The sequence below is a fragment of the Schistocerca americana genome, chromosome 2 (genome assembly GCF_021461395.2).
Source record: "Schistocerca americana isolate TAMUIC-IGC-003095 chromosome 2, iqSchAmer2.1, whole genome shotgun sequence".
Lineage (NCBI taxonomy): Eukaryota > Metazoa > Arthropoda > Insecta > Orthoptera > Acrididae > Schistocerca > Schistocerca americana.
The window spans coordinates 941,621,918-941,634,674 of NC_060120.1; positions in this window are offsets into that span (position 1 = coordinate 941,621,918).

The window sequence follows — 12,757 nt, forward strand, 5'->3', positions numbered from 1 at the left end:
TTATGTGGTACAAATGGAGCAGCATATGAGTGGTTGAAGTCATATCTACAGAACAGGAAGCAAAAAGTCTCTTTATATGCTTCAAATGATTCAAAGGAGCTTGCCACTTCATCTAACTGGGGTGAAATAACATTAGGTGTTCCACAAGGTTCGATCAAGGGTCCCCTCCTTTTCTTGATATATGTGAATGACCTCCCTTCTTATGTGAAACAGGAAGCTGAATTGCCGCTGTTTGCTGATGATACAAGCATAATTATTAATCCAGTAATAGGAAGTCCGATAGAAAATGACACAAATAAGGTTTTTGGAAAAGTTATTAACTGGTTTTCTGCGAATGGCCTTGCTCTGAACTTCGAAAAAAAAAAAAACAGTACATCCAATTTTCATCTGCAAAAAGTATAATTCCTTCAATAAATATAACAGTAGCCAGGGTAGAGCATACTAAGTTTTGGGTGTACATATAAATGATAATCTTAATTGGAAAATACATATTTTGGATCTCCTAAAGAGCCTAGGTTCAGTAACTATTGTAATCAGTATAATTGCCAATTTTGAGGATGTAGAAATTAGTAAGCTAACATACTTTGCATACGTCCACTCTCTGATGTCACACGGAATAATATTCTGGGGCAACTCAACACTTAGGCAAAAGGTATTCACTGCTCAAAAGAAAGTAGTTAGAATAATGTGTGGGGTTCATAGTCGCACATCTTGTAAGCATCTGTTTAAAAGGTTAGGAATTCTTACAACTGGTTCACAGAGTACATTTACTCAGTAATGATATTTTTTCTCAACAACATGGACCAGTTTAAAATCAACAGCGACATTCATGATTACAATACCAGAAAAAAGAAAGACCTACACTAGCCTTGACTTAACCTATCTTTGGCACAGAAAGGGGTACAATATGCTGCTATAAGACTTTTTGATAAATTACCAGATGAAATAAAATGTCTGACAGACAGCAGTAATAGTTTCAAAAACAAATTGAAATCTTACCTCTTTGACAACTCCTTCTATAACGTGGATGCACTCTTGAATATGAGTATATAAATCTGGAGATATAATATACGCATTTTGTACCATTTAAGGGAATGGGATGGATAATAGAAATATTTAGGCATAACAATATAATGTAAAAATAAACCTTGTTTCCTGTGCGCATTTCTTGTGCATTTGACACGTTCCACATCATAACGGTTTTTCCGTGCTATTGATCAATGGAACACGTAACTAACTAGCTAATAGTGTGGGGCGTGTGCAGTTGGAGTGATATGGGACCTCTCATACCTCTAGATACGACTCTGACTGGTGACATGTACATAAGCATCTTGTGTGATCATCTGCATCCGTTCATGTCCATTGTGCATTCCGACGGCCTTGGGAAATTCCAGCAGGACAATGCGTCACCCCACACGCCCAGAACTGTTACAGAAACACTCTTCTGATATTAAACACTTCCGCTGGCCACCACACTCCCCAGACATGAACATCATTGAGCGTATCTGGGATGCCTTGCAACGTGGTGTTCAGGAGAGATCGTCACCTCCTCGTACCCACTGATTTATGGACAGACCTGCAAGATTCAGGGTGTCAATTCCCTCCAGCGCTACTTCAAAGAATAGTTGAGTCCATGCTATGTCGTGTTGCTGCACTTCTGCGTGCTCACGGGGTCCCTACGCGATATTAATTAAGCAAGTGTACCAGTTTCAGTGTAGAATCTCAACATTAACAGCATCCTTTCTATTACCCTTCACTGTGGAACACCGTTTATTATTTCACCGTATGTACAAGTGGGGTTCTATAAGTAATGCAACACCACTCTTTTTCTCGGACAATTTCATTTAAAAAAATGGAGGAGTATGATGTGGGACATCGTGGAAATATTCTCGCTTCTGACCCTATAGTTTCACAGTCTTCAGGTAGGTGGTGGCGCTACACGTAGCCTTCAAAATGGCGTCTGTATCGGAGGTGCGTTCTAAGTGGAGAGGTGTCACGTAGCGATTAAAATTCTTCTGGGTATTATGTCACGTCATTGCTAAAAAACTAAGAAAAATAATAAACTAAAAGCGATGTGTCGGCTGAATTGCAACGGCCTTCCTCAGGGTAGGACTGTCACGTAGTTACTTTTCGCGGAAAACCAGAGCACCGCAGATACTCATAGACGCTTGCAGAATGATGTAGCAATGAACAAAAGCACGGTGAGTCGTTGGACGAGGCATCTGCCATCATCGCAACATGGTCACGTACAGCTGTCCGATCTCCAGCGTGCGACCGGACGCACACACTCAGGAGATTGAAGCAAGGACTTCAGCGTGTTCGTCACCATAATAAATGCAAACGAATTTCTCCTTCTTCTTGACAACGCAAGGCCTCACACAGCTCTGTGCACCTTGGAAAAGCTCATAAAACTTCACTGAACTGTTCTTTCTCATCCACCCTACAGCCCAGATATCGCAAAAAAATGGCTCTGAGCATTATGGGACTCAACATCTGAGGTCATCAGTCCCCTAGACTTAGAACTACTTAAACCTAAGGACATCACACAAATCCATGCCCTAGGCAGGATTCGAACCTGCGACCGTAGCAGCAGCGCGGTTCCGGACTGGAGCGCCTAGAACCTCTCGGCCACCGCGGCCGGTGCAGATATTACACCTTCCATCAGTTTGGCCGACTGAAGGATGCACTCCGCAGGTATCGGTACAGGCATGATGAGGAGGTTACCGTTACAGCAAAACGTTGGCTCCGACATTGACCAGTCTAGTGGTACAATGCAGGCGTACAGGCCCTCCCAATAGCGTGGCGTAAGGCCGTCACATTTATCGGAGATTATATTGAAAAATAGGATTTCGTAGCCAAAAGAGTCGGGAATAAATTGGTGCATTGGAATACTGAATAAAACCAACCTGTTGTTGTTGTGGTCTTCAGTCCTGAGACTGGTTTGATGCAGCTCTCCATGCTACTCTATCCTGTGTAAGCCTCTTCATCTCCCAGTAACTACTGCAACCTACATCCTTATGAATCTGCTTAGTGTATTCATCTCTTGGTCTCCCTCTACGATTTTTACCCTCCATGATGCCCTCCAGTGCTAAATTGGTGATCTCTTGATGCCTCAGAACATGTCCTACCAACCGATCCCTTCTTCTAGTCAAGTTGTACCACAAACTTCTCTTCTCCCCAATGCTATTCAATACCTCCTCCTTAGTTATGTGATCTACCATCTAATCTTCAGTATTTTTCTGTAGCACCACATTTCGAAAGCTTCTATTCTCTTCTTGTCTAAACTATTTATCATCCATATTTCACTTCCATACATGGCTACACTACATACAAATACTTTCAGAAACGACGTTCTGACACTTAAATCAACACTCGATGTTAACAAATTCCTCTTCTTCAGAAACGCTTTCCTTGCCATTGCCAGTCTATATTTGAAATCCTCTATACTTCGACCATCATCAGTTATTTTGCTCCCCTAATAGCAAAACTCCTTTACTACTTTAAGTGTCTCATGTCCTAATCTAATTCCCGCAGCATCACCAACCTACACTCATTAATTACTGAACACCCCTTGTACATAACTCTACATCTTGGATGACAGGCTGCGTCTTGCCTCGCACGAAACAAACGCATGGTCTCCCTGTCGCATAAGAGCAATAGTAATGTCATGATATTCTGCCTCCACTTTTGGAGAGCAAAGGCGCGTTTTCGATGTAACACATGTATTAAACGCGATCGATTTTTACTCACTGTCGCTGTTCGCCTGTATTGCGTTCCGCCTCTACATATTTTAATCCCGAAATGCAAGCCACTTTTTTTGCCCACCCCGACCGCAGCACGGCCGCTTCGAACGACCGCCTGTGGTGGCGAAATCTCTCCACGCAACTCAAATGTTTTGTGCGGTTAAACCTGCCCCGATTGGACGCGAGTAATATTATCTAGTTTCCAGTCCGCTTCGTGGCAGAGCTATCGAACTCTGTTTTGTGAACTTCTGTTTCTCCATCGACTTCACTTCAATAACAGCTATTCTTGAAACTATCTGACATGGTTCTCAGAATATAATCATTAAATGATGCATTCCTTTTTATTTTTACTTATGACCAGACAGGGACTACATGAAAACTGACCGCTACGGTCGCAGGTTCGAATCCTGCCTCGGGCATGGATGTTTGTGATGTCCTTAGGTTAGCTAGGTTTAACTAGTTCTAAGTTCTAGGGGACTAATGACCTCAGCAGTTGAGTCCCATAGTGCTCAGAGCCATTTGAACAATTTTTTACATGAAAACTTCTGAACGTTCCATTTCGTCGTTTTTCTTTGTGTAAATATTCGTTGATCTTTTCATCGTATCCTCGTTTTACTTTCTTCAGAATGCTCCATACCTATATAGTTACTGTTTCTACATTATAAATTTTCTGATTTCAGTGGTTTCTTTGTGAAAACATTTCGTTCCAATACTTCTTTTTCTTCTACATTGTGTATGTATGTTAACGTTTCGGATCCACTTTGTTGTCAATTTCTTTCGCAAAGTAGTCTACGTCCCCTATTTCTTCCTATTTTTATTACTTCAGATACTCAAGAAGACGTTTATTCCAAACTGCCTCTTTACACACACTACACATCTCAGTAATACGACGATAGCTTCATATTAACTAAGTTGCTAAATGTCAGGCAAAATATTTTACTAGGCGTAACTCCGTAACCAAAATATGCGGACATATGTTTATACGATTTTTTTTAGTTTTAGTTGTAGAATAACATATTAAAATATTTGCATATCTTCATGAACACCCTGTATGTACCTCATAGACGTCTGAGTCTTGAAAATATCTCCAGAACCATATAGTTTTATTTGATTAGAATTATCTTTGGCTTTGTGATACAATCGCAGGCTTAGACGATGCCAAACAACGCCAAAGTGTTTGCCAATCGTGATGCCATTGCTGCAATGCAAGCAAGCTAGTTGTTCATGTTTACTGCTCCGCTGTGTGCTGTCTCATTGTTGGAGATTGTCGTCGCTAATAGCCATTAGGTTGCGAGAGGGAAAAATTTTACTTAAGTGCAAACATTTTCGTAACAATCCTGGCGGTGGATGGCGTTAATACCCGCCGGCAAGTAACTTGTCTTGTGTATCGGCAGTTTCGTGCAGAGAGGCAAAAGTTAAATTTGTGAGCACACTGTGAATTCTGATCGAAGCAGCCGATACTCTATCGGATGTACACATACGAAATTGGACGATACTGGTCCTCGGCCGTAGATCACTATTTTACCAGATTTGCCTGTGGTTTATTTACAAAGACGATACTTTCCCCAAAGTATTAGTTTCATAGTACTTTCGTGCTCAGAATGCACAGAATGGTGTGCAACGTTCAGTTGGCTGTCCCGTGAGTAAGTCAGGTGCGTTTGAGAAGTGTGGATTTGCAGAACCACGAATGGACGCTTGCTAAGCACTTGATCCACTTAATCCTGTTGGACTAAAGCATCCTGATACAGCCAGCTAGCAGGTTGTGCGTTGTGGTGCAAAATTTGGACCGTCGCGCTTTGCTCTCGTAGCATACAGATGGGTTTTATTTGGCCTGATACGTTTAAGTTTACTGGTCAAATTCGCGTAAAATAAGAGAGGAAAGATCGAATAGGTTACAATATGACCAGAGTTTCTTTGTATATGCAGACAATCGTTTTTCCGTCGCTCGATACGCGAATAGAATTTAAAAAAAGACCGATAATATTAGTAAGATGTACACTCCTGTGGTATGCGGAGTATACATGTTCGTCCATATCATGCCGGTTTACGTTACCGCTGTTGGTGAATGACGCTTCGTCGCTAAATAGAACGCGTGCAAAAAATCTGTCATCGTCCCGTAATCTCTCTTGTGCCCAGTGGAAGAACTGTACACGACGTTCAAAGTCGTCGCCATGCAATTCCTGGTGCATAGAAATATGGTACGGGTGCAATAGATGTTGATGTAGCATTCTCAACACCGACGTTTTTGAGATTCCCGATTCTCGCGCAGTTTGTCTGCTACTGATGTGCGGATTAGTCGCACTTCCTGTCTCCTTAAATAACGTAACTCTCCGGCGAACACTCCGGACACTTGGATGATGTTGTCTAGGATACCGAGCAGTATACATAGCACACGCCAGTTGGGCATTTTGATCGAAATAGCCATACATCAATACAATATCGACCTATTCCGCAATCGGTAAACGGTCCATTTTAACACGGGTAATGTATCACGAAGCAAATACCGTCTGCACTGGCGGAATGTTGCGTGATACCACATACTTATACGTTTGTAACTATTACAGAGCCATCTATCACAAAGCGAAAAAAGTGATCCAACTAAAACATTCATATTTCTTTACGTACTGCACGAATATGTGATAAAAATGGGGGTTCCTATTTGTTGATATCCTTCTGACATATGGCAGCGCCATCTAGCAGGCCAACCATAGCGATATCTGGTTGCCCCCTTCAACCTAGACGAGTTTCGTTCTTTGTAGTTTTTTCGTTTGACGCTTATTTCGTGAGATATATCAATGGATCAATGGACCACCCTGTACAAAAATTAAAAGAAATAAAAATGCAAAGAAGGAAAAGGGGCGTAGAGGGAGTACGCTGTACTCTTCGACACACACAGTACGATCGTTTTCGGTGAACAGAAGCACATGCAGGCTAGATGTAGTTGGGGTATGTGAAGGATGAATGTCAACACAGAATCGACTGTGGGTAGGAAGGAGAAAGCGATTCTCAGCTTAGTGCAGTGGAGCGTGCGCTGCCGTTGGCCGCGGAATGCCAGAAACGGAGGATGGGGCAAATCGCTGTTCCCACGGCGATGGGGAGAAAAATGACCGTAAGTGAATTATTTCGCAGCATGTGTTTTCCAACCCGTAACGAGCTGGCGTACCGCCGCGACGCGCAGTTTATCGGATTATTCAAATTTAACAGCGCCGGAAAATTTCCGCACGCGTTCTGCCCTTCCCCGTCGCGACACAGCGGGCATCAAAATGCAGCCACCGAGCGCAGATAGCGATAAAATTTTTTAATTATTATGAGCAAGCCAGCGAGAGTGACGCCTGTGGGTGGGAAGTTGGGAGCGCTCGCCGGTGAAACACCAATATGCATCTCGTGTGCTCGGAAATGCGAAAGCGTATAGGGTCATCTTTTTTATTCCCTCGTCCCTTCACCGCCCTGCGTACCATATTTCTTTCCTTTTTTTTTGTTTTTTGGAGTGTTTTTTACCGCGCGCCCGTCCACCTGTCACCGTCGACCAGATGTATGCTAATTTTATGCAATCATTTCGGAATGATACGTATCTACGATGCGCTATCTTCCGCAGCGCAATGGATTTGTATTCATAGCTCGCGCGTGCGTGTTTACACGAACAGCAGCCGTGTCGCATATTTGCGAGATTGCAGCTCTTCCGCTGTCGACACTGGTGCCTCCCTACTGCGAGACCACGCATACCCCCAACATGTGCAAAAACGTGAACAAAAATAAATGTACTAAAATAACAAACAGGCTCCGTACCAAATTAATCTTCGCTGTGGCGTAGGAAAAAATGCCGACACCATCCATTTATTGAAGTCAGAGAGTTCTTTTTTCCTACAGAGTGGGGCGAAGAGATAGTTTTACTGCAACTAAATAACGTAAACGATGCAAATACCTTACATGCATCGTAAATATAGAGGACTGTGGGAATTAAAAAGGCTGGCCAAAGTGGCCGAGCGGTTCTAGGCGCTGCAGTCTGGAACGGCGCGACCGCTACGGTCGCAGGTTCGAATCCTGCCTCGGGAATGGATATGTGTGATGTCCTTAGGTTAGTTAGGTTTAAGTAGTTCTAAGTTCTAGGGGACTGATGACCTCCGCAGTTAAGTCCCACAGTGCTCAGAGCCATTTGAACCATTTTTTTAATTAAAAAGATACTACAAAGGGGGGATGTATATCTTAATTATTGCGCCGATGGCAAACTTCATAACGTTTACACCATTTGTTGTTTAACATATTTGCCTATCTATAGACGTGATGGCAGAGGAGATGTTTAATTACTGAAGAGCCGCTCCAATTGCATTTTTAGAACTTTATTGAGTTCGATGACCAGTTTTGGTATTTACATTAGGCCATTATCAAGCACAAGTAAATGCCACATTGGTATAGCTGCGCGGAGTAACCGCCTGGTCTGCGGCGACTGGCCACGGTTCACGCGGTTCGAGTCCTGCCTCGGGCACAGATTTGTGTGTTGTCCTTAGTGAAAGTTAATTTTAAGTTAGATGAAGTAGTGTCTAAGCCGAGCGACCGATGACCTTAGCTGTTTGGTCCCATAGGAACTTACCACCAATAGTAGTATGATGGGCATAATTTTTTTATAGTAAGAGACGAGAGACAGTGCTTATACGTATACGTACAGTACAAGTGCAGAAATAATATACAACTTCGTTATACAAATGATAAAAATAATGTAAGTCACGTGGATTTAAAAAAGTTTCGCGGCCAATGACCTGGCTCACAACATGATATTGTAAGTAGGCTGTTTAGGTTTTCTTATTGGTAACGCCACGTAGCGCTCTGCATGAAAATCACTGGCTGTGCTGTGTGCAGTCTGTGGCTAGTTTGCATTGTTGTCTGCCATTGTAGTGTTGGGCAGCTGGATGTGAACAGCGCGTAGCGTTGCGCAGTTGGAGATGAACCGCCATCAGTGGTGGATGTGGGGAGAGAGATGGCGGAGTTTTGAAATTTGTAAGACTGGATGTCATGAACTGCTGTATATATTATGACTATTAAGGTAAATACATCATTTGTTCTCTATCAAAATCTTTCATTTGCTAACTATGTCTATCAGTAGTTAGTGCCTTCCGTAGTTTGAATCTTTTATTTAGCTGGCAGTAGTCGTGCTCGCTGTATTGTAGTAGTTCGAGTAACCAAGATTTTTGTGAGGTAAGCGATTTGTGAAACGCATAGGTTAGTGTTAGTCAGGGCCATTTTTTTTGTAGGGATTTTTGAAAGTCAGATTGCGTTGCGCTAAAAATATTGTGTGTCAGTTTAAGCACAGTCATATATAATTTTTCTAAGGGGACGTTTCATAATATTAACCAACTCGCAAATGCATTTAGCCTAATGCATAATAATACTACCTCTATGGTCGAACACTAGCAGGATAACAGTATTAATTTCTTAGATCTTCCCATAGCCATGAATGAATATAGACATGTTTTTAGCATTTATCGTAAGCCTACTACGTCCGTAGTCGTTATTCCAGCCGCATCGCGCCGTCCTGATCACTATAAAAAGGCCTTTATATGTCCAGCGAAAAGCAGACACAAGGCAAAGGAAGTCGAGAATGGACTTGGCTGGTTGCGAAACATAGCGCGGAATAGCGGTTATCGTAGCATGGACATTAATGCAATTTACAATTTGACGAAGTCTAAAAAGAATCTATTGACACTAAAGGAGTGACCACATAAAAAAGAATCTGTTTCGTTTCCTTTCAGTGCCGAAGTCTCATACGGACTAAGCAAATTTTTTTTTTTAAATATATTGTACGAACCTCATATAGATCAAACTGTCACTTTCACGCCTTTAATTCCCGAAATTAAAACTACACATGGCATACACCGAAACAGTGGCCTTTAAGGCGAGCTACTTCAGGCAAAGCAGCAGAAATTTCAAAACGCAATGTGAGGAATACACGGAATTAAACAGAAAAAGATATAGATAGTAAATCCACATTCGCAGCTCACCTTATACAAGGTAGTCACAAGATACACAGTATCGAAAACAACCTCCAAACGGATCAAAGTTTTTCTTGCAAAGTAATCCATGAACTACCTTAAATTGTCCATTCACATCCTCTGACCGATTTAAGGCAAGCATAATTTGAGATATCTTGGCGTCCTTTTTCTGCTCAGCAGAGAGAACCTGGAGTGCAGCGAGACAGTCACTATCTTCATCAAAGTCTTGATGGTCTTGCACAGGGTTTCTTGAGAGACAGTCGGCATCTTGGTGATTTAGCTGGTTGTTTGAGGAAGGAGACCAGACAGCGTGGTCATCGGTCTCATCGGATTAGGGAAGGATGGGGAAGGAAGTCGGCCGTGCCCTTTCAGAGGAACCATCGCGGCATTTGCCTCGAGTGATTTAGGGAAATCACGGAAAACCTAAATCAGGATGGCCGGACGCGGGATTGAACCGTCGTCCTCCCGAATGCGAGTCCAGTGTGTTAACCACTGCGCCACCTCGCTCGGTTCTTGGTGTTTTCTTCCACTTTTGTACACTATGTTAATGTCTCACTCTTGAAGCTGTAGTGCCCACCTGGCGAGCTGTCCTGTTGGATCCTTAAGATCTGTCAACCAACAAAGTGAATGATGGTCTGTAACAACTGTGAATGGCCTTCCATAAAGATACTGTCGAAATTTTCACATGGCCCAGACCACAGCAAGACATTCTCTTTCTGTAGTTGAGTAGTTTCTCACGGCTTTTGTAAGTGTCCTAGAAGCATAGGCTATACCCTTCTCTTTTCCAACAGAAATTTGCACCAGAACAGTACCCATATCCGCTGGTATTTGTGTGTAGTTCTGTAGGTGCTCTCTCGTAACACAGACCAAGTGCAGGGTCAATAGTCAGAGCTTTTCGCACCACATCGAAAGAATCTTGTTGAATACGGCTCGAACTAGGGTTTTTCGCCACGTAAACGGCGGCTCTGTCGTGGCCTGATGGGAGCCAGTGTATCGTCCACAACGTGCACGATCACAAGTTCCAATACCCAGCGTCTCCACCAGAACAATTTCAAGCAGAAGAAGGTGTAATTAGATGGATGACCAACACTATCTTACATAACGAAGGTTTATTCAGCACTTGAACATACAAGAGCGCGAAGCGAACTGCCTCCGGCCAGAACACATACAGTATACATACGGCTACAGAACATTCCAGTACAATGATTGTTGACGTTTGTGGATACTTCTAGAATGTACTCGAACCGAAAGCAGAAATTGAAATTATACAGTGCTGGTGAGTTTTGAACTCACGTCCCTCTATTTAACAGTTTAGTATCATAACCACTACACCACGGTGCTACTCAGCTTCTTCTGCGACAATATTATTCATAATGCATTTCTATTTAACCGTTGCGTAAAATCTTAGGAAAAGAACTGAATAGTCTGGTTTACTTAGCCATTAGACAGAACACACAGGCAAATCCTGTAAAAAGGGTAACGCTGTTGATTAGCTTTTCCTATTAACAGGACTATCCTCACTTAGTATACTTTACTTGGAAACTAAACTCAATTTTAGCAAGAGGGTTATGCGTGGCTTTTCCCGTAACAGGACTATCTGTTCTGTTGGGGTACAGTATACGTGGCAACATAGAGACAGGGTTTCTGTTATTTATGCAAAAACATACTAAAGTACAATAGCAGAGGTAGGGTTATAAGTTGACCACACCAGCCAGTAAAGACTAATCATTTGGCATCCAAGTGTCCACACTTCATCACCTGTTGCTACATGTTCTTGAAGGTACTAACAGACATTAAAACATATTATTCCTAATGGCTGTAATTATTAGTCCGCAAACGATGGAAATACCGATGTAATGTTGTTCAGTACACCATTCTGAGACATCAGTAGAAACATCTGCACTTAGATCCATTACATCCTCTATATGTCATTGCTGCTTATTTTATTTGCAACAATTTAAGCTGTACTCATAGATTCCTGACTAACCACTCCCTTAGAAATCGTGACATATTTGGAAAAAAACGCTCAAATATCTGTGACAAGAAACAATACAGATGTCAGTGCTAGTTGTTTCATTTGCAGCAATTTTATCTTTCGTCCTTTAATCAGAGTGAAATCACAAAATGGGAGGAACACGTTACTGAGAGAGCACATTATTACATATGAATAACATTGAATATTGCAGAAAATTTTGCATGAATAAGCAACTCCCACAATGTATTACGAATTCGAAGATGAAAAAGGATGTTAACTTGTGGGCCTGAAAGAACCTCAACCCTCTCCTTGTAGTCTCACCTATCCTCGGTCTCGTGACCCGCAGAGGACTTAGCAAAAGCTACCATCAGTTCATTTGTAGTAGCCAAATTCTGTCCTGCTGTTGTTTAAGAGCAGCTTAACAGGAACATTCTTTATTATTAGTTATACCTCATAGAGTGCTCCAATGACAGTGACCTAACATTCAGAATCCGATCCCGTTAGTACGCAATAGCAGACTGGGGTAATGGTGCTCTGAAAGAGACCATGTGCGTACCCCCTTGAAAAAAAAATCTAGAAAAAACTGAAATGAGGAAGTACAGTCAGTTCCACAAGAAAGTGTACGCCACTATCTGTATGAAATAGAACACACTGTTTTAAATATATGTTTACATGAAAATATATGTTATTACTAATAGCACAGTTACCTAACAGTTAATCCAATCGCGGCCCTTATCGTTTATAGCTTGTCACTTTATCCTTCTCTCCGGGAAATAATCCACTTTTCCAGCCTCTAAATATCGTTTGACTTACTTCGCAACGAATGTCTTCGACTTTCTAAGAATTTTAGCAGCAGCTCCATATGAAAGCTCATGTTTCTTTGGATGATTTACAAGGAACACTGCCCCAAGATGCTTCAGATAATTTTGCTTCCATTTTAAACTTCAGCCGACAAAACCAAATATTCAACTCTAACATTGTTTATCTACACACTATGCAGAAGCGCATTGCTTACAGATTCCAAATCACTACCAGAGATATCGCTGCGGACGTTA